The sequence below is a fragment of the Chiloscyllium plagiosum genome, unplaced genomic scaffold, assembly GCF_037043375.1.
Source record: "Chiloscyllium plagiosum isolate Xiang-an unplaced genomic scaffold, Cpla_swu_hap1 HiC_scaffold_13, whole genome shotgun sequence".
Classification (NCBI taxonomy): Eukaryota; Metazoa; Chordata; class Chondrichthyes; order Orectolobiformes; family Hemiscylliidae; genus Chiloscyllium; species Chiloscyllium plagiosum.
The window spans coordinates 94,153,687-94,175,836 of NW_028270151.1; the positions used below are offsets into that span (position 1 = coordinate 94,153,687).

General features: G+C 44.3%; 1 long non-coding RNA gene across 2 annotated transcripts in view; it reads left to right on the plus strand.

The window, feature by feature from the left end:
- Nucleotides 1-22,150, plus strand: part of LOC122552415 (uncharacterized) — a 93,274-nt gene that overhangs the window by 546 nt on the left and 70,578 nt on the right. For both annotated transcript variants that reach the window (XR_015759052.1, XR_015759051.1), the window contains exons 2-4: nt 6,531-6,659; nt 6,836-6,970; nt 13,100-13,234. This is a non-coding gene — a long non-coding RNA (uncharacterized LOC122552415). The remainder of the gene's footprint in view (nt 1-6,530; nt 6,660-6,835; nt 6,971-13,099; nt 13,235-22,150) is intronic.

Consider the following 22,150-nt stretch of genomic DNA (forward strand, 5'->3'; position numbering starts at 1 on the left):
TCCCTCCCTCAGCTGTTGTTCTGTAATACCTGTGATGTCCCAGTCCCATCTTAGATTACTTCACTAAAGACAGGAATGCACCCGATGGATTTTTCTTAACATCAGCAATTGTTTAATATACACTTACACGTTTTTACTGACATCTTTTTTGAAGCATTTAATTCACATTCAATCATTTGCAATGGAGGGATTTAAACCTGTGTCAAGAGAACACTTGCTGAGTTTCTGGATAAATTGCCTCACAATAATGCCACTAGGCCATCAATTCGCCTGCTCACAGGTTGCATATCCCAGTGCAACATGAATCAAAACTCTTTCTTCCTGCACAATTGTTTGATCCTGAACACTGGTGATATACTTAGTATCTCTCCATGTGGGATCCCTCACTGTGTGGGTCTAATTGCTGCCTCTGTCAGCGTCTCTCACTCTTGAAGCTACTCCAGATCCTGAGGCAACAGGACTCTCCACTCCAGAGAGACGCAACAGCACAGGTTTTATAAACTTCTAGAAGGTCATCTGTCAACATTCAGGTTTCAATGAAAAAATAAAAATTGTGTTGTTCAGACTGGAGGCCTCTCACAAGCAGTGTGCTGTAAGGATTGTTGTGCATCATTTACATAAACATTTTGAGTGAAAATATAGGAGTCCTTGTTAGTATGTTTGTGGATACCAAGATTAGTGGAAGAGTTGGCAGGGAATATAGTTATCGAAGGGGATGTTAATCAACTGGGCCAGTGGGCCTTTGAATGAAAGATGGAGTTTAATTCAGGTGTTGGATTTTGTTTAGACAAACGAGGAAGGACTAACACAGTTAATTGTCGGGCCATGGATAGTGTTGTCGAACAGAGAGAGAGCAAGGGGTGCAGTTACATTGTTTCTTGAAATGGAGATAATAGTAACATTGTCATCAATATTTCTCCTGGGCAGGGGAGGTCATGGGGTGACGTTATAAACGTTTATGAAACCATGTAGGGCCTAAGTAAGGTGAACAGGCAAGGGTAGGTGAGCCCAAAGCTAGAGGAATAAACATGAGGTGACAGATCAAGGATTTAAAGAGGGAGCTGAGCGGCAACATTTTCCACAGAGGATGGTGCATACACTGAACGGTCTGCCAGAGGAAATGGTAAAAACAAGAACAATTACAACATGGAAAAGACACTCGGGCAGGTACATGGAGAGGAGAAGATTTGAAGGGATATGGGCAAAACACAGGCAAATGCGACTCATTCCATTTCGGAAACCTCGGCTGAAGAGTCATGCAGCACAGAAACAGACCCTATGTCTCAATTTGCTGGAGGAGGAGACTACCAAGACAAGGCATGTTGTAGAGACTGAAGCAAGTTACAGCGATATGGATGGTCGTCTGGACTGGAGGTTTCAAATAAACACTTCCTATTCATATACCCATCCGTATGCCTTTTAAATGTATTTCTATCAGCCTCCACTATTTCCTCGAGCAGTTTATTCCATACACTCGGCAGGAACCAATTGACCTTTAGGTCCCTTTGAAAATTTCCCTCGCACTTTTAAGCTATGCCCTGTATGTTTGGAATCTCCCACCCGGGGGAAAAGAATTTCTCTATTGACCCTATCAATGACCATCATGATTTTTAAACACCTTTATCAGGTAACTCCTCAGCCTCCCATGTTCAAGTGAAAACAGCCCCAGCCTATTCAGATTTTCCCTATAGCACAAACCCTCCAACCCTGGGAACATCCTTGGTCCTTTCTTCTGAACCCTTTCATGTTCCACAACATCCTTTCTTTGGCATTGAGACCAGAATTGCACACAGTAATCCAAGAGTAGTCAGGCCAAACACTGTTTAGTTCCCTAAGCGCCCCAGTTTTTATCCACAGTACGTTCCAAAGTGAAATTTTAGTTTCGAATCTAGTAGTCTCACACACCGTTGGCTTCATTAATCATTAAGGATATCGGGTTTGTCCCTTGCTCTGAATACACTTGCTGAATCTCTTTGGATTCTCCTTAACTTATCTGCCAAAACTATCTCATGTCCCTTTTTTGCAATCCTGATTTCCATCCTAAGTGCATTTCTCCATCCCCGATCCTCCTGAAGGGATTAACTTGAATCAGTCAGTTATATTTGACATGTGCACCTTTTTTTTTCTTGACCAGAGCCTCGAAAGTCAGCCAGTATTTCCTAATTCAGTCAGCATTGAGCTGCACACTAACAGGAACATGCTGGTGCTGAACGCTCCTTTTATCTCGGGTTTAAAATATTCCTACTTGCTAGACTTCCCTTTACCTGCAAATAGCCTCCCCATATCAACGTTAAAAATTCCTGACTAATTCTATTTTGCTCCATTGTATAACTTGAACTTGTGGACCATACCTGTCATTTTCCATCACTATTTTCAAACTAATACAATTGTGACTTTCCAAAGTGCTCCCGCACTAACACCTCAGTCCCGTTTCCGACCTTGTTTCCCAAAGGGAGGTCAGGTCTAGCCCCAGTCTCCACTTGGGCCATTTACATAATGACTGGAAGTTTCTGGAACACACTCAACAAATTCCTTCCATCCAAATGCTTAACACAGTAGCAATCCCTGTCCAGGATTGGAAAGGTTAAGAACCCCTACAGTTACAACCATATTATTCTAACAGATATCTGAGATCTCCTGACATATTTGCTCCTTCATCTCCCATTGCCTATCGCTGCAGTACAATTGTAGCAAACTGATGACCAATTTTTATATTTCGGTTCCACTAATATCGCTTAACTGGGCGATCCTGCATGAATACTCTCTCTCGGTACTGCTGGGATGTTTCCCTCAATCAAAACCACCAGCTCTCCTCCTGTTTTTCCTCCTGTTCTATCCTTCCTGCAGCATCTTCCCCTGGAACATTGAGCTGCCGGTCCTGTCCCTCCCTCAGCTGTGTCTCTATAATACCTAATGATATCCCAGTCCCATGTTCCCAGCCATGCTCTGGGTTAATCTGCGTTATCTGTCCGGCCCTTTCATTGAAATAAATGCAGTTTACTTCACCAATTTTCCCTCATTGTCTGCTATGTTCTTGCCTGCCTTGTCAATTTATATTGCTCTCTTGAACATCTGTACCAGCCTCAAATTTCTATCTGGCCTTACGACTGTTTGGGGTCCCACAACCTGCCAGATGAGTTTAAATCCTCTCGAACAGCTGCAGCAGCTCTCCCCACCAGGATATGGGTCCCCCATCCCGCTCCACGCGCCTACCCCACCCTATCTACCTGTGCGGACACCTTCAGACATCCAGGGACTTGCCCACCAAGGTCCCCGTGTTCCTCAGTACTTCAGGAGGACCTACAATTCATGATGGATATCGTTCGCTTATTAGACTTCCCACAGTGATCAGAAGTGGGCGGCACGGTGGCACAGTGGTTAGCACTGCTGCCTCACAACGCCAGAGACCAGGGTTCAATTCCCGCCTCAGGCGAATGACTGTGTGGAGTTTGCACGTTCTCCATGTGACTGCGTGGGTTTCCTCCGGGTGCTCCGGTTTCCTCCCACAGTCCAAAGATGTGCAGGTCAGGTGAATTGGCCATGCTAAATTGCCCGTAGTGTTAGGTAAGGGGTAAATGTATGGGTGGATTACGCTTCGGCGGGTCGGTGTGGACTTGTTGGGCCGAAGGGCCTGTTTCCACACTGTAATGTAATCTAATCATTACTTTGCTCAGTTTATCTTCTGATCGATATCAGATTGCAGCCTGAGACCATCCTCCTCACTATGGACAACACCCTCAGTTTTCATGTAAACTGCAAACCTACTAATGCTACCTTCTATTTTCACATAATGTACATAATAACCAGCAATGGTTCCTGTACAGGTCGCTGTGGTACACCCGCTGGGCAAAGGCTTCCAATCGTGAAAAACACCCTCCACCAATTGTGGATCCAACTTACCAACTTGACTTGGATCCCATGGGCTCTTCCCTTTTCGATCAGCCTTCCATGTGCAAACTTGTCAAAGACCTTAATAAACTCCATGTAAGCCACATCATCTACACGGCCCTCATCAATATCAGAGGATAGTCCTCTACCAAATGTATTCAGACAATCCCTAATGTATTCCTGTCCTTTTGAATGTTGATTCATCTTGTTACTCAGAATTGTTCCCACTGCTGTCAGACTATCTGCTCTGTAATTTCCTGGCCTATCCCTGCTGCCCATTTCGATATGGGCTGAGAATGATCAAAATGGTTTGTTAATAATCAGGTGTCCTGAGAATGATCAATATTGTTTGTGAATAATCCTGTGGCTTGAGGATGGTCAGTACTGTGTGTGAATAATCCTGTGGCCTGAGAATATTCTATACTGTGTGTGAATAAACCTGTGGCCTGAGGATAGTCATTACTGTGTGTGATAATCCTGTGGCCTGAGAATGGTCAATACTGTGTGCGAATAATCCTATGGCCTGAGAATATTCTATACTGTGTGTGAATAAACCTGTGGCCTGAGGATAGTCAATACTGTGTGTGAATAATCCTGTGGCCTGAGAATGGTCAATACTGTGTGTGAATATTCCTGTGGCCTGAGAATATTCAATACAGTTTGTGAATAATCCTGCGGCCAGAGGATTGTCAATACTCTGAATAATCCTGTGGCCTGAGGGTGGTCAATACTGTGTTTGAATAATTCTCTTTTGAGGATGTTCAATACAGTATGTGAATAATCCAGGGAACTGAGGTTAGTCCGTACTGTGTGTGAATATTATTTTGGCTGAGGATGGTCAATGCTGTTCGTGAATAATCCTGTGGCCTGAGGATGGTCAATAGTGCGTGAAAACCCCAGAGTGATTGGTCTGACTAATCCTGTGGTCACTGAAGTGTTTTTTGATAAGCAACTGGTTGATCCTCTCACTCATCGGTCCCTCTCCACTGCTGCAAACCCCTCCAACTGCAGCAATCCGTACTGACTTTGTAACACCGTTCAAGCCCTGACCAATTTCTGTAACACTCTCACCACCTCCAGCACCTTCACCTCTACCTGTTCCTGCCGTGTTATTAAACCCTGATAATGATTACCCTTCCCCCTGCTAGCAAACCCTTTGCAATCCCTTTGAAACTTACTCCTAAAACACTCTCCCACTTTCGGATTTTAAATACTTTTTGGTGACCTTCTCCGTCTCATAATCTAATATGATCCATTTTGTCCTGAGTGTGGGACTGGTGGGAATTTCTTGCTGAGGTTTTGTCTGTTTCAATGGAATGTCCTTTTGTTGAGTGTTTTACACTGTTCCTTCAAATGTTTTTCACTGTTCATTTACGGACACATATTTCAGTCTGTTCAGCCTGTTTAACTTGGTCAGTTCTCCTGTCAAACTTATGTGATTGGCTATTCTTGTTTCTAGTTGTAGCTTATCCTTTCTGTGATTCACTTTAATACTTTAAATTCCTTTAAACTGCACTTTATCGCAATTTCCCAGAGGATCTCGCCAGGTGACGTTACTCATTCACTAAGTTTCATGACACAACGGTCGATCTGACATAGTTACATCCCTAGCCAGTTGCACAATGTGTTATTCAAAGATACACTGAAAAAAATCTTTGTCCTCCCTTTCCAATATCACTCTTGTCAGTGTGATTGTCCCAGATGATACGAATATTGAAGTTTCCCAAAATTATCACAATACCTTTGTTAAAGAAATTCCAGTGAATTCCTGTGCAATGCAGTGATGAGACCGGTGGTCTAAAACTATTCTGCTGCAAATGTCGTTGGCAAATAGTAGCCAGAATTTACATTCAGACTGACTCTACTTCATGATCTGAGGCCAAATGCTTTCTCTGTAATACCTTTGTTATCCATTATTGTTCACATTGCCCATTTTGCCTGAGTTTCCGCAAGGTTGTGAACCATTAAATATTTATGTTCCACCTTTTGTTCGCCCTGAAACCATGTCTCCCTGGTGTCTAAATCTCTTTTAACTTTGTGTCACAAATCCACCTACCTTATTGATGAGACTTTGTCTATTCCAAAAATAAGTTTACCCTTTCCCACAATTACCTGTCAAAAACCGATTCACTGTTGTGCGACTTGAGTTAAGTTTTGTCCATTCCTGTTCCTTTCTGCTTGTCTTCAGCCACATCCCCATGCTGTTCCGATGCTTCTCTTTGGATTTGGAAAGCTCCTTTCACCTGAACCCTGTCCCTGTATCCTCTTTGTCAGTTTAACGCCCTGTCCATAAAACTACCAACATGATTGGCCAGGACACTGCGCCGAGCATGCTTTCAATGGGACCATCCTAATGGATTACTTATTAAATCAGGTACGGGATGTGGGTGTCTCTTGCTGACTAGCCTTTCTTGCCCAGCCTTAGCTGCCCTTGAGCTGAGTAACTTGCACGGCCATTTCAGATGGTAATTGAGAGGCAAACACTTTGCTGTGGGGTTGTCATGCAGACCACGTGAGGATGGGTAGATGTCTTTCTCGAAAGGACAATTGTTTGGATATTTTGTACATCAGCAATGGTTTTATACTTATTTATGGATTATTATTATTTTTAAAACTATTGATTTCAAATGTCTCCATTTTAGATGGCGGGATTCAAATCTGCCTCCCCTGAACATTAGCTGAGGTTCTCTCGAGCAATAATGCCATGACGGCATAACTTCACCGCTCAAAGGTTGCTCATCCCTGAGCACTGATACCAGGGCATCATGAAGGTAAATCCATTCTTCCGACACAACTGTGTGATCCTGACATCTTCCAGCAATCTGGGGCCCTTAATTAATATCGCTCCATTTTCCAGATCTCTGTGGGGCTCAATGTGATTCTCCCTGTGTCACACTCAATCCATCTGTCTAATTTCCCATTGTGTCTATTCTTCTGTCTCCTGTAGGTACTCACGAAGGTCCTGACTCAATAGACTTCCCAACTGCTGGGTGTCTCGTTCATCACCACATTGAAGATGGTTGGTCAGCCAGAGAGACCAAAGGCAGGGAGATCTGGAGCCTTCAATAAATCCTGTAGTGAGGTAAGATCACCCAAAGTGCACAGAGCAAAGAACAATGAGAGGGCTCCAAACATGGGCTAACAAGACATGACATAGATACAATGTTGGAGGGGAGGCAGAGTGCAGCCACACTATACGCACAATCCCCACCCCTACTTTAAGTTCTGTTGTACTAAGACTCACTACTCTGCAACACTATCTATGGCATGTCTCTTGGACCAGTGTCTTCAATAATTTGTAATTTCTATGACAGTTCCTGTCCCTGTAACCTCCTCACTTCCTGATAGTCCCTCCACTTATTTGAAGCAACTGCATTCCAGACTACTATCCTTATCTCTGAAACTTGTTTCAGTGTCTACAACATGCCTTATCTTGGTAATCTCCTCCTTTTTAACTGGATGCAAAGTCATGCACCACAGAAACGGTTCCTTCGGTCCAACCAGTCCATGCAGACCAGAGTCCCTGAATGAGACGCATTCCCCTGCATTTGACCCATATCCCTTCAAACCATCTCCTCTCCATGTACCAGCACAAATGTCTTTTACATGTTGTTTTTGTACTTTTCTCTACCACTTCCCCTGGAAGCTCATTCCATACCTGCACCATGTTCTGTGTTAAAAATGTTCTCCAATTTCTTTAAAGTCTTTCCTCTTTCACTTCATATTTATGCTCTCTAGAACATAGAACATGACAACGCACTACAGGCACTTCGGCCCTCAATGTTGTGCCAACTTCTGGAATTAATCTGAAGCACGACCAACCAACACTATTCCAGGCTCGTCCATACGCCTATCCAATGACCATTTAAATGCTCTTAAAGTTGGTGAGTCTACTACTGTTGCAGGCAGTGCGTTCCTCGTCCCTACTACTCTATGAGTTCAGAAGCTACCTCTGACATCTGTCCTACATCTATCTCGCGTCAATTTACAGCTATCTCCCCTCGTGCTAGGCATTGTCTTCCAAGGGAAAAGGCTCTCAACCCATCTCACCCTGTGATTATCTTATGTGTCTCAATTAATTCGCCTCAAACATTTTCTCTCAAACAAAAACAGCTTCAAGTCCCTCAGCCATTCCTTGTAAGATCTCCCTCCAGACCAGGTAACGTCCGAGTAAATCTTCTCTGTATCCTTTCCAAAGCTTACACATCATTCCTATAATGTAGTTATCTGAACTGTACGCAATACCCAGTTGTGGCCACCGCGAGTTTTGTACAGCTGCAGCATGATCTCATTGTTCCGAAACTCACTCCCTCTACTAATAAAAGCTAACACACCAAATGCCTTCTGAACAAACTATCAACTCTGAGTGGCAATTTTCAGGGATCAATGTAGGTGGACATAGAGATCTCTCTGTTCATCTACACTACGAAGAATCTTACCATTAGCCCAGTACTCTGTGTTCCAGTTACTCCTTCCAAAGTGAAACATCTCACACTTTTTCATATTAAGCTCCATTTGTGAACTTTCAGTCCAGCTGTGCAGCTTATCTATGCCTCTCTCTAACCTACAACATTCTGCGTCACTATTCACAGCTCTACCAAACTTAGTGTCATCCGCAACTTTACAAACCCATGCTTCAATGCCCTCATCCATGTGCATAATGACAAGCAACAGTGGATCCAAAACAGATCGTGGCATTACCGCACTATTAACTGAACGCCAGGATGGATATTTCCCATCAACAACTACCCTCTATCTTCTTTCAAATTCTGAGCCAAGTTTTGATCCAAACTGCGAAAGTACTCACAATCCCATGCCTCTGTATTGACTGCAATAGCTTATCATGGGGAACCTTAACAAACGCCTTGCTGTAATCGAAAAACACCACACCAACTGCTTTACCCTCATCCACTTCTTTGGTCACCTTCTCAAAGAAATCAGAAGTTTGCAAGGCATGACTGACCCTTCACAAATCCGTGTTGACTATCCTTCATCAACTAATTCATCTCCAGATGGTTATAAATCCAATATCTTATAAGCCTTTCCAACACTTTATCCAGAATCAAATTAAGGCTCACAGCTCTATAATTACCTGGGTTTTCTCTGTAACTCATTTTATTAACACACTGGCCATGGATCCTCACTGTATCACTTTAAAATGCTCCACTTTCCAAATATAGCCGTGACTGCAGGTAGTTCAATCCAGTCTCTGTTTGCCACATCCTGTCTAATTATAGCATACTCAGTTGTGAGGGGGGCAGACAGGAGACTGTGTGGCCGCAGAAGAGACCCCAGGATGGTGTGCTGCCTCCCGTGTGCCAGGGTCAAAGACGTCTCTGAGCGGTTACTGAACATTCTGAAGGGGAGGGGAAACAGGCAGAAGTTATTATGCACATCGGCACACATGACAGAGATAGACAAAGGGATGGGGTCCTGTGAAATGAGTATCGGGCGTTAGGGAAGAAGTTAAAAAGCAGGACCTCAAGGCTAGTAATCTCCAGGTTACTCCCAGTGTCACGTGGCAGTGAGGATAGAGATAGAAAGATAGGCCAGATTGATGTGTGCCTGATGAGCTGGTGGAGGGGGCAGGGTTTCCAGATTTTGGATCATTAGGATTTCTTCTGGGGTAGATGTGACTTGTCAAAGGTGGTGGGAGGGTGGGTTGGACTTGAACCAGAGGTGCACCAGTATCCCGTGGTGGTTGGTGAGCAGGTGGGCTGACTGGCAGTGCACGAGGCCTGACTGGTAATGCAGACGAGCTCAGATCATGGGTTGGCTCTGGGGACAGGGATATTCCAGTCATAACAGAAACATGGCTGAGAGGTATAGGACATAGATACACTGCTGGCCAAGGAACAGCTACAGTTTTCAATCCCACTATTTTGTGAGGGACCTTCTTTCCCCTCTGCTGTACTGGTCCTCACTTAGACAGCCCAGGGGGTCCCAGGCAACAATCCTGATCCATGCTGTATAAGTGATCTCTGTAATTTCCTCCATTCCTGATCATCTTTCTTCTGTTTGGAATCTCCTCTCGTCCACACCATTCCCTCTGTCTCTGTCAGGTTCTCTGATCCCTAACACCCTATTCCCTAAACTTCTCCAGTAGATACTAAATTCCTTCATTCCTGTCAACCTCGACAGTCCTGTCTATCCCCGTAAGCCCCTCCTACAGAAAGCAAATAGAACACTGGCCTTCATCGGTCACAACGTTGACTATCGTGGTTTGCAACTGATGTTGTAATTGTATAAAACGTTTGTTTGTCCATAAATGAAGTACTGCGTGCAGTTCTCATCTCCACACAATAGGAAGGATGTGAAGGCTTTCGAGAGGGTGCAAAAGGGGTTCATGGATGCGGATCGTTAGCTGTCTTCCTGTTTGTCCTATGTAGTGTCCGACGCAGTTCGGAAATGCTCTTGATGTATGGTGGTTTGTGTGCTGTTATGACTCCTAGTGGTCGCAGTAGTCTGGCTGTCAGTTCGGAAATGCTCTTGATGTGTGGGCATTTCCGAACTGACAGCCAGACTCCTGCGACCACTAGGACTCATATCAGCACACAAACTAACAGCCACTCTCAGACAACAACTGACCAGGACGAAGGACCCGATACCCAACATGAGCAAAACCAATGTAGTGTGCAAAATCCCGTGCAAGGACTGCACAAAACACTATATAGGACAAACAGGAAGACAGCTAATGATCCGCATCCATGAACACCAATCAGCCACGATACGACACAACCATCTCTCCTTAGTAGCCACACACGCAGATGACAAGCAACATGAATTCGGCTGGGACCACACTACTATTGTAGGATAAGCCAAACTGTGAACAGCCAGGGAATTCCTCGAAGCATGGCACTCATCCATAGATTCCATCAATAAGCACATCGAACTGGACCCAATATACCAACCACGGCAGCGGACAGCTGGAACTGACAACCAGCAGCGGCAGACACAAATCACTATAAATGCCGGAGGAAACATCACAGAAACGCTTCACAGGAGGCTCCCAAGCACTGAGGATGTCACCTAGACAGGTGACGAAACGTCTGCAACACAAAATCCCAGCTCGGCGAACAGAAGCACAACAACGAGCACCCGAGCTACAAATCTTCTTATAAACTTTGTAACACCGTTCAGGCCTTGACCACTCTCTGTAACACTCTCATCACCAACAGCACCTTCAATTCTTCCTGTTACTATCGTTTCAATATGCCCTGACAATGTTTCCCCTTCCCAATGCACTCCCCCTGCTAGCAGACCCATTGCAATCCCTTTTCAACTTACTTCTAAAACACTCTCTAATTTCAGGATTTTAAGTACTTTTTGGTGATCTTCTCAGCCTCATAATTTAGTATGTACCCTTTTGTCCTGAGTAAGGGACCAGTGGGGATTTCTTATTGAAGTTATGTCTGTTTCAATGGAATGTCCTTTATTTGAATGATTTACCATGTTCCTTCAAATGTTTTCCACTGTTCATTTGCAGGTACATGTTTCGGTCTGTTTAGCCTGTTTACCTTGGTCAGTTCTCCTCTCAAACTCATGGAATTGGCTATTTTTTTTTCTAGTTGTAGCCTGTCCTTTCTGTGATTCACTTTAAAACTATATATTTCTTTAAACTGCACTTTATCACAACTTCCTAGAGGATCTCTCCAAGTGACATTCCTCATTCACTAAGTTTCATCACACAACGGTCGCTCTGAAATAGATACGTCCCTAACCAGTTGCACAATGTGTTATTCAAAGAAACACTGAAAAAACAATTTTCTGAACTTCTCTTCCAATATCTCTCTTGTCAGTGTGAATGTCCCAGATTTTGGGAATATTAAAGTTTCCCAAAATTAACACAATGCTTTTATTAAAAATCCCAAGTGATTCCTGTTTATTGCAGTGACGAGCAATGAAATGCTGTTCGGTGGCTAAAACTGTTCTGCATTCAGACTGATTTTACTTCATGATCTGAGGACAAATGCTTTCTCTGTAATACCTTTGTTATCCATTATTGTTAGCATTGTCCATTTTGCCTGAGTTTCCACAAGGTTGTGAACCATTAAATATTTATGTTCCACCTTTTGTTCGCTCTGAAACCATGTCTCCCTGGTGTCTAAATCTCTTTTAACTTTGTGTCACAAATCCATCTACCTTATTGCAGAGACTTGGTCCATTCCAAACAAAATATAATTTACTCTTTCCCACAATTACCTGTCAAAAACTGATTCACTGATGTACAGTTTAAACTAAACTTTTTCCCATTCTCTTCCTTTCTGCTTATCTTCAGCCACATCACCGCGCTGTTCCAATGTTTCACCTTTTCTATTTGGATTTGGAAAGCTCCTTTCACCTGAACCCTGTCCCTGCATCTTCTCTATCAGTTTACAGCCCTGTCCATAATCCTATGATTGGTAGGACACTGGTCCCGTCATGAGTCCAGTGGGGTCCAGTGCAATGGGATTGTTTTTATTAACTCGTGGGATGTTGGTGTCTCTGTCTGACCAGCCTTTCTTGTCTAGCCCTAGCTGCCCTTGAACTGGATAGCTTGCTTGGCCATTTCAGAGGGTCATTGAGGGACAAACACTGCTGTGACTATGTTGTGCAGCACACGTGAGGATAGGCAGATGTGCTTCTCGAAATGACAAGTTTTTGGATTTTTTGTACATCGGAAATTGTCTCATAGTTATTTATGGATTATTAATTATTACCATTAAAATTATTGTTTTCAAATTCCCCCATTTCTGGTGGTGGGATTCAAACTTGTCTCCCGTGAACAATAGCTGAGGTTTTAGATACATGCTCTAGCAACAATGCCACTAAGCCATCACTTCACCTGCTCACTCGTTGTTCACTCCTGACCAGTTATACCATCATGAAGCAGAAGCCCTTCTTCCCACACAATTGCTTGATTCTGAAGCCTTCTGACATGATCGGTTGAGCCTGATACCTTCCAGCACTCTGATGATATCACTCAGTATCTCTCCATATGGTATCCCTCACTGTGTGGGTCTAAATGCTGCCTCTGTCAATGCCCCTCGCTATTATAGTTACTCCAGATCCTGAGTCAACAGAATTCTCCACTCCAGAGAGACGCAGCAGCACGGCAGGAACGAAGTCTGGGATTTTCCAGATCTCTGTTTTACTCGGGACCATCCTCCATGCGTAACTCTCACTACATCAGTATAAATTCCCATTCTGCCTATTTTTCTATCTCCTGTAGGTACTCAAGAAGGTCCTGACTCAATAGACTTCACAGCTGCTGGGTGTCTCATCCATCGCCACATTGAAGATGGTTGGTCAGCCAGAGAGACAAAGGGAAGGGAGATGTGGAGCCTTCAATAAATCCTGCAGTGAGGTAAGATCACTCACAATGAACAGAGCAGAGAGCAATTAGAGGGCTCCATATATCGGCTAACAAGACATGACATAGATAAACACACCTCAGGCTCAATCACCGCCACTACTGTAAGTTTTGTTGTACTGAGTCAGCATCGAGAGTGTGGCAGTTATCAATCCAGGCCTGTGCTGTCTCAGTGAGCATCAGGCCAACAGAGGGGAAAGCAGGCTTCCCACGAGAGGGTGGCAATGCTGCCTGTGATCTTTCCATTCTGTGTTCTCCCTCCAATACTGTATGTATGGCATGTCGCATGGGCCGATGTCTTCAATAATCTTTAACTCATATAACAGTTTCTGTCCCTGTTACCTCCTCCCATAGCTATAGTCCCTCCACAGGTTTGAAATGAACTGCATTCCAGCCTACCATCCCTACCGCTGTAACTTGCTTAGGTGTCTACGACAGGGCTTATCTCGGACGTGTCCTCCTACAATGACAGAGTCATGCAGCATGGAAATAGAACCTTTGGTTTGATCCAACTAGTCGATGCTGAACACGGTTCCTGAACGAGTCGCGTTTCCCTGCAATTTGCCCGTATCCCTTCAAACCTTCTCCTCTCCATGTTTCTGCCCAAATGTCTTTTCCATGTTGTCATTGTGCTTCTCCCCATCACCTCCCCTGGCAGCTCATTCAACTCGTGCACTTTGCTCTGTGAGAAAAATGTTCTCCTCTGATCCTTTTAAGTCTTCCCTTTCCCACCTCATATTTCTGCCCTCTAGTTATGGACTGCCTTATCCTGGGGTAGAGACCTTCACTATTCTACTTACCTGTACCCCTCATGGTTTTATAAGCCTTTATAAGGTCACTACCAATGAAAATACGAAGGATAATAATATAAATATTTCTGCACGTGTCCCTGCCACTATTTTGCTCCAATGTTCTGGAATACACTTGTTCAAGACCTAGGGCTTTCTCTACATTTGTGTTCCAAGACCTCCAGCACCACCTCTTCTGTAATGGGGACTCTTTACAAGCCATCACTGTTTCTTTCCCTTTGTTTCCTAGTCTTTGTCCACAGTATGTTCTGACATGGAATTTTCATTTAGGGTCTCGCCCATCTCCTGTGGTTCCACACATGAAGGGCCTTGTTGTCTCTCGAGTTGCTTTTTTGTGCTTGTATGCTGTAGAATTTCCTTGCATTCTCCTCAAACCTCATCTGCCAAAACTATCTCATTCCCCCGTTTTGCTTTCCAGCTTATCCACCCTATCCTTGAAAGTCAACCCCTCCAGTATCAGTAACATCTTCGTCAATCTTTGCTCCGCATACAGTTTCAGAAAATGCTTCCTAAATTGGGATGATCAGAATTCTACACAGTACTCCAACTGGGGACCCAGCAATGTCTTGCATCATGATGTACCAACTCAGGTACTCAATGCTCTGACCCATGAGGGCAAGTGTGCCAAATCCGTTTTCCCAGCCCTGTCCACCTGTGATGCCACTTCCAAGGAGCAATGTAGCTGCATTCCTTCGTCTTTCTCTATTTGACAACACTGCCCAGGGCACTACCATTAACTGTGTTAGTCCTCCTTGGTTTGTCTTAACAAAATCCAACACCTGAATTAAACTATCTTGCATTCCTTGGCCAATTGGCCCAGTTATTCAAGAGCCCCTTTGATATCTGTGTTCCCTGCTCACTATAACACGGATATTACCATCCACAAATCTACTAACAATGACTCCTATATTCTGTCTGTCTTCTTAGTCACCTCTTCAACAAATTCAATTCATTGTTGAGACACTATTGCGTGTACACAAAGCTGTGCTGACAATCTCTAATCAATCCTTACTTTCTGAAATGCACGTAACTCATGTCCCACAGAAATGCTTCCAACAACATTCGCACGACTGACACCAAGCTAATTGGTCTTGAGGTCTCTGGCTTTCCCTTTGCAGCCTTTCTTAAATACTGGAACAACATTAGCTACCCTCCAGGCTTCCAGCTCATCACCTGTGGCTGTCAGTGATAGAAATATCTCTGTGATGGTCTCCTTAATTTCGTGCCTAACTTCCTCTAATATTAGTGACAAAGTTGATTAGTTCCAAGAAATTGCCTTGTTTTTATGGATTATAAATCCTCCAGCACCTCCTGCACTGTAACGTGGACACTTTTGAAGGTACCACTGTTTATTTCCCTGACTTCCCTAGCCTTTGTCCACAGTAAGTTGTAACGTGAATTTTTTGTTTAAGATGTCACCCATCTCCTGTGATTCCACACATTAATGGCACCATTGATCTTTAAGGGGCCACATTTTGTCCCGAGTTAATCTTTTTTATTAATATTCTTGTAGAATCTCTATGGATTTTCCTGAACTTTGTTTTCCAAAGCTTTCTCAGGTCCCCTTTGGGCCCTCCTGATTTCCCTCTTAAGAGTATTAATTCGCCTGCAGTGTTCTTCAAGAGATTCCCTTAATCCAGCTGGCTATATATGACATGTTCTCCCTTTTGTCTTGACCATAACCTCAATATCCCCTGTCATGCAACGTTTCCTACTTGTGATCAGCATTGCCTTTCACACTAACAGGAATATGCTGGCCCAGAACTCTCATTTTCTCTCTTTTGAAAGCTTCCCACCTGCTTGAGGTCCCTTTACATGTAAATAGCCTTCAAATATCAACTTTTACAATCTCTTGACTAATACCTTCTGGACTGGGGCAAGGCCAATTTTGATCTTAAACTTGTGGACCAGGCCTTTCAATTTTCCATAGCCATTTTCAAATCAATAGAATTGTGGTTACTTTACCCCACTAACACCTCAAGCACTTTTCCCTACCTTGCTTCCAAAGGGGAGGTCAGGTTTTACCCCTTTCTCCAGTCGGGTCATTTACATATTGACGGAGACAGTTTTATTGAACATACTGAACAAATCCCTCCCATCGAAGCTCAGAACACTTTGGCAGTCTCGGTTTTGGTGTAGAAAGTCAAAATCCCTATCATTCTTACAGATATCTGAGATGTCCCGACAAATTTGTTGCTCAATTTCCCGCTGACTACTGGGGGCCTGTAGTACAGTCATATCAAACTGATGACCCATTCTTATTTCTCTGTTCCACTCGTATATCTTCACTGGGCGATCCCCAGGAATATCTTCTCTAAGTGCTGCAGTTATGCTTTCACCAATCTAAACCTCCACTCCGCCACATCACTTGCCTCCCCTTTTATCCTTCCTGTCGCATCTGTCCCCTGCAACATTGTGCTGCCAGTCCTGTCCCTCCCTGAGCTTTGTTTCTGTAATACTTATGGTGTTCTAGTCCCATGCTCCCATCCATGCGTTGGGTTCATGTGGTTTCCCTGTCAGGCCTTTTCCATCAAAGTAAAAGCAGCTTAGTTCATCAGTTTCCCCTCATTGCCTGCTGTGCTCTTGCCTGCCTTGTCGATTGAAATGACTGTCTTGAAATTCTGTCCCAGCCTCAACCTTCAGACTGCAGCCTGAGACCATCCCCCTCACTGTGAACAACATCCTCACCTTTCATGTCATCTGCAAACCTCATAATGATACCTTCTGCTTTCACATCCGAGTTATTAATGTACATCATAAACAGCGATAGTTCCTGCACAGATCCCTATGGTACACCCACTGGTGAAAGGCTTCTCATCACAAACAACCCTCCAATTGTCGATCCAATTTGCCAACTTGCCTCGGATCCCATGGGCTCTTCCCTTTTGGACCAGCCTTCCATGTGGGATCTTGTCAAAGGCTTTAATGAACTCCATGTAACCCACATCATCTGCACTGCACTCATTAATATTTTTAGACACCATTTCAAAAAATTCATCTGAATTGATCGGATAGTATCTTCCTCTACCAAATCCGTGATGACTTTCCTTAATCGATTCCTGCCTTTCCAAATGTTGATACATCTTGTTCCTCAGAATTGTTCCCAATAATTTCCCTCTCCCTGCTGTCAGACTATCTGCTCCATAATTGGACAGGCATATGGACGTGCATGGAATAGTGTAGGTGGAATGGGCATCAAATTAGTATGACAGGGCGGTACAACATCGAGGGCCGAAGAGTCTGTACTACGTTGTCATGTTCTATGTTCTATGTAATTACCTGGCCCATCCCAGCTGCCCTTATTGAACAAAGAAACCACATTCGCTACCCTCCAGTCATTCGGCACTTCACCTGTGGTCAGCACAGTATTACATATATCTGCCTGGGCCCCAGCAACCTCCTCCCTTGACTCCCATAGCAGCCTGGGATATATTTCATTGGACACTGAGCATTTACCCACCCTTACATCAGCAAAAGCATTTAACACCTCCTCTTTATTGATCTTAACATGTTCGAGAATCTCACCATCCCGACTGAAATGCCCAGCAACAATTTCTTTCTCCTGTGTCAATACAGATGGGAAGTATTCATTGAAGACCTCACCTACTTCCTCTGGCTCCATGCACAGATTTTCCCTTTGGTTTCTAACAGGCCCCACCCTTTCCCCAGTAATCCTCTTACTCTAACTACTGGTAAAATACCACGTGGCTTTTCATAACCACTATCTGCCACGGATATTTTGTGAGTATTGTCTGAACCTCATTTTAAGGACCGCTTTGCAATCTCCATACTTGTGAAGGGCCTCACCTGGTTTTATTGCACTGTATTTTCTTCAGCAAACTCACAATATTGTTGATCAGTATTTGCTGGATTTGCTGCCTTTGTTATTGCATCCTCATGAACACTCTGGCCCTGAATTTTCACTCTATTACTTTAAAATTTTCCCATTTTGCAAATATAGACCCAAACGCAGATGGTTCTTCCCAGGTCATGTTTGTCACATCCTGTTCAATGCTCGTGATACTGACAGGAGACTCAGTTGTGAGGGGGACAGACAGGAGACTGTGTGGCTGCACAAGAGACTCAAGGATGGTGTGTTGCCTCCCGTGTGCCAGGGTCAAGGGGGTCTCTGAACAGTTGCAGAACATTCGGAACGGAGAGGGTGAACAGCCAGAGGCCATTGTGCACAATGGTACGATTGCCCAAGGTAAACAAAGGGATGGGGACCTGTGACATTATTACAGGGTGTTCAGTAAGAACTTAAAAAGTAGGACCTTAAGGGTAGTGATCTCTGGATTACTCCCAGTGCCACGTGCCAGTGAGGATAGACAGAAAGTTAGGCCAGATGGATGTGTGGCTGAGGAGCAGGTGGATGGGAATGGGTTTTCAGATCTTGGAACATTGGGATCTCTTCTGGGGTAGAGGTGACCTGTACAAGGGGATGGGTTAAACTTGAACCAGAGGGGCATCATTATCCCTGGGGTGAGATTTTCCAGTGTTACACCGGAAGGGTATAAACTAGTTTGGCAGGAGGTTCGGACTCTGAATAAGAGAGGGACCATTGACCAGTCCGGGGAGAAAAACATTATCCATCAAGAGAAAGTTTCATATTCAGAATATCCAGAGGTACAGTAAAGGAAGGGAAAAGATTTCTGGTTTAACGGGCATTTAGTTCAACACACGAGACCCGACTTTTAAGGCAGATGAGCTCAGAGCATGATTGGTTCTGGGCACTGGGATATTATAACCATAACAGAAACATGGCTGAGAGAAGGGTTGGACTGGCAGCTCAGTGTTAAAGGATACCGAAGCTACAGGCGTGACAGAAGGACAAGCGAGGAGGGGAAGCTGTCCTTTTGATAAGGGAGGACATAACAACAGTGCTTAGAGAGGATACTCTTTCGTGATTATCAAATGAGGCCATATGTTTGGAAGTTATCAACAAAAAGGGGATGGTCGAACTGTTGGGACTGTGTTGTGACCCTCAAACAGCCAGCAGGTACGAGAGGAGCAGATGTGTTGAGAGATTAGTGATAACAGTCAGAATAATACAGTAGTTTTGTTTGGAGATTTTGATTTCCCTTGGATTGACAGGGCCACCCAGAGAGTAAAAGGCCAGTACGGAGTGAAGGTTGTCAAATGTGCCCAAGAACATTTCCTACATCAAGATATCGACGGCCTTACTCTACTCAGGGGGGTGCAACACTGGACCTCCCCTCAGAAAACAGGATCAGGCAAGTGACTGAAGTGTCAGTCAGAGAGCACTTTGGGTCCAGTGACCACAACTGTCTGAGATTTAACATAGTTATTGGAAAACATCGAACAAGTCCACAGACAAAGGTGCTAAACTGGAACAGGGCTAGTTTTGGGGCCATTAGGCAGGATCTAGCAGAGGCCGATTGTGTGAAGCTAAAAATCACAGAACACCAGTTTATAGTCCAAATAGATTTGGAAGCGTTATTAATCATTGCAAAAGATGCAAGACTTAATCTAAATTTGTTTAATATTACATTCTATGACTTCAATCCTGTTGCTTTAAATTCTGTGCCTTATGACTGTGTTCCACAACCACCGCGAAAGAAACAGCGCTCCGAAAACTAGCGTTTCCAAAGAAACCTGCTGGACGAGGTGTTGTGTGACTTTTAAATTTGCCCACCCCAGTGCAACACCGGCATCTCCAAATCATGACTACCATCGATTGGGTGAGACTGTTTGAATAAAAAGGAACGACTGGCAAATGGGAGGCTTTGAAATGTGTGATCTCAAGAATCCAGGGTCAGTATGTCCCTGTTAGGATGAAGGGAAAAGCTGGCAGGTTTAGGGATCCCTGGCTGATGAGGGATATTAAGGCTCTACTCAACAAAAAGAAGATGGCATACATTGGCTTTAAGGCTTCTGTATCTACATAACCTATTCCAGTCCAAAAGACACAATCAATCTTTGGAGACCCCACAATCCTCTCAGCCCCTGCCGCACTCCCGATCTTTAGAACTCACTCCAATGCCTGTGGCTGTCCTGATCCAGTTCCGACAAGACCCACCGTCTGTGTAACATCCTCCTGTCACCAGCACACATCCTGTGAATGTAAGCTCCTCCAGTCTCTCAATCCATCTACTCAACTCATTAATCTTCTCCAGCTCTGACATCCCAATCTATGTAAATGTCACCCTCCCCTAAAATCCTTCCCTTGACCAAACTGCAGGAGCTAACTAATGCTCACTTTTTTTTCCTGTGAAACTGTCTCCAACCAAAATTGCTGTCCTTATCTCTCAGAAAATCTGTCAGACTTCACACTCTCCATATCCAAATAAATTCCAGAACCTTAGCCTGCCTATATCTATAAACATCTTCAGTCTGACTAGCCTGCATACGTCTGTTTGTTCTTTCAATTTGTACAACCCTCTTTTTCTCTGTGATATGCTCCTAAATTACTCTGTCTGTGTAAACCAATCCATCATCCCAAAATCCTAATCCCTGTAAACTGCTCCATCCCTCCCAACCTCCCCATCTCCATTAACACCTGTCGGCTCCACATTTCTGTAACTTCCTTTGTCTCTCCTGGTGAAACCATGCCCAATCCCCAGAACCCTCAGAACCAGGGTCGTCTGCTCCGGATCAGACGATTGCTGCCTCTGACATCCCGAGCAACACGTCCTATCGAGAACATAGAACATAGAAACATACAGCACAGTAGAGTCCCGTTGGCCCTCGATGATGCGCCTTCCCAAGCCCATCGAACCTGCACTAGCCCACTATCTTCCATATGCCTATCCAATGCCCGTTTAAATGCCCATAAAGAGGGAGAGTCCACCACTGCTACTGGCAGGGCATTCCATGAACTCACGACTCGCTGAGTAAAGAATCTACCCCAAACATCTGTCCTATACCTACCACCCCTTAATTTAAAGCTATGCCCCCTTGTAATAGCTGACTCCATACGTGGAAAAAGGTACTCATGGTCAAATGTATCTAAACTCCTAATGATTTTGTACACCTCTATCCAGTCACCCCGAGACCTTCTTTTCTCCAATGAAAACAGCCCGAAGTGCCTCAGCTTTTCCTTATACGATCTTCCTACCACACCAGGCAACCTCCTGGTAAACCTCCTCTGCACCCGTTCCAGTGCCTCCACGTACTTCCTATAGTATGGTGACCAAATCTGCACACAATACTCCAGATGCGGCCGCACCAGAGTCTTATACAACTGCAACATGACCTCAGGACTCCGGAACTCATTTTCTCTACCAATAAAAACCAGTACGCTATATGCCTTCTTCACAGCACTATTTACCTGGGTGGCCACCTTCAGAGATCTGTGTACATGGACACCAAGATCCCTCTGCTCATCCACACTACCAAGTATCCGACCATTAGCCCAGTACCCCATCTTCTTGTTACACTTACCAAAGGGAATCACTTCACACTTACCTACATTGAACTCCAGTTGCCACCTTTCTACCCAGCTCTGCAGCTTATCTATATCCCGCTGTAACCTGCCACATTCTTCCTCACTCTCAACAACTCCACCGACTTTCGTATCATCCGCAAACTTGCTCACCCACCCTTCTAGCCCCTCCTCCAGGTCATTTATAAAAAGGACAAACAGCAATGGTGCCAAAACAGATCCTTGGGTAACACCGCTCGTAACTGCACTCCAAAATGAACCTTTACCATCAACTACTACCCTCTCTTCTTCCAGCCAGCCAATTCCTAATCCAAACCTCCAACTCACCCTCAATGGCATACCTCCGTATTTTTTGCAGTAGCCTACCATGGGGACCCTGATCAAACGCCTTACTAAAATCCATATACACCACATCTACCGCTTTACCCTCGTCCACCTCCTTAGTCACCTTCTCAAAGAATTCAATAAGGTTTGTGAGGCATGACCTGCCCTTCACAAAACCGTGCTGACTATCCTTGATCACATCCAGATGTTCATCAATCCTATCCCTTACAATTCTCTCTAAGATTTTGCCCACAACAGAATTGAGACTCACCGGCCTATAGTTACTAGAGTTTTTCCCTATTCCCCTTCTTGAACAAGGGAACCACATTTGCTATCCTCCAGTCTTCTGGCACTATTCCTGTTGACAACGAG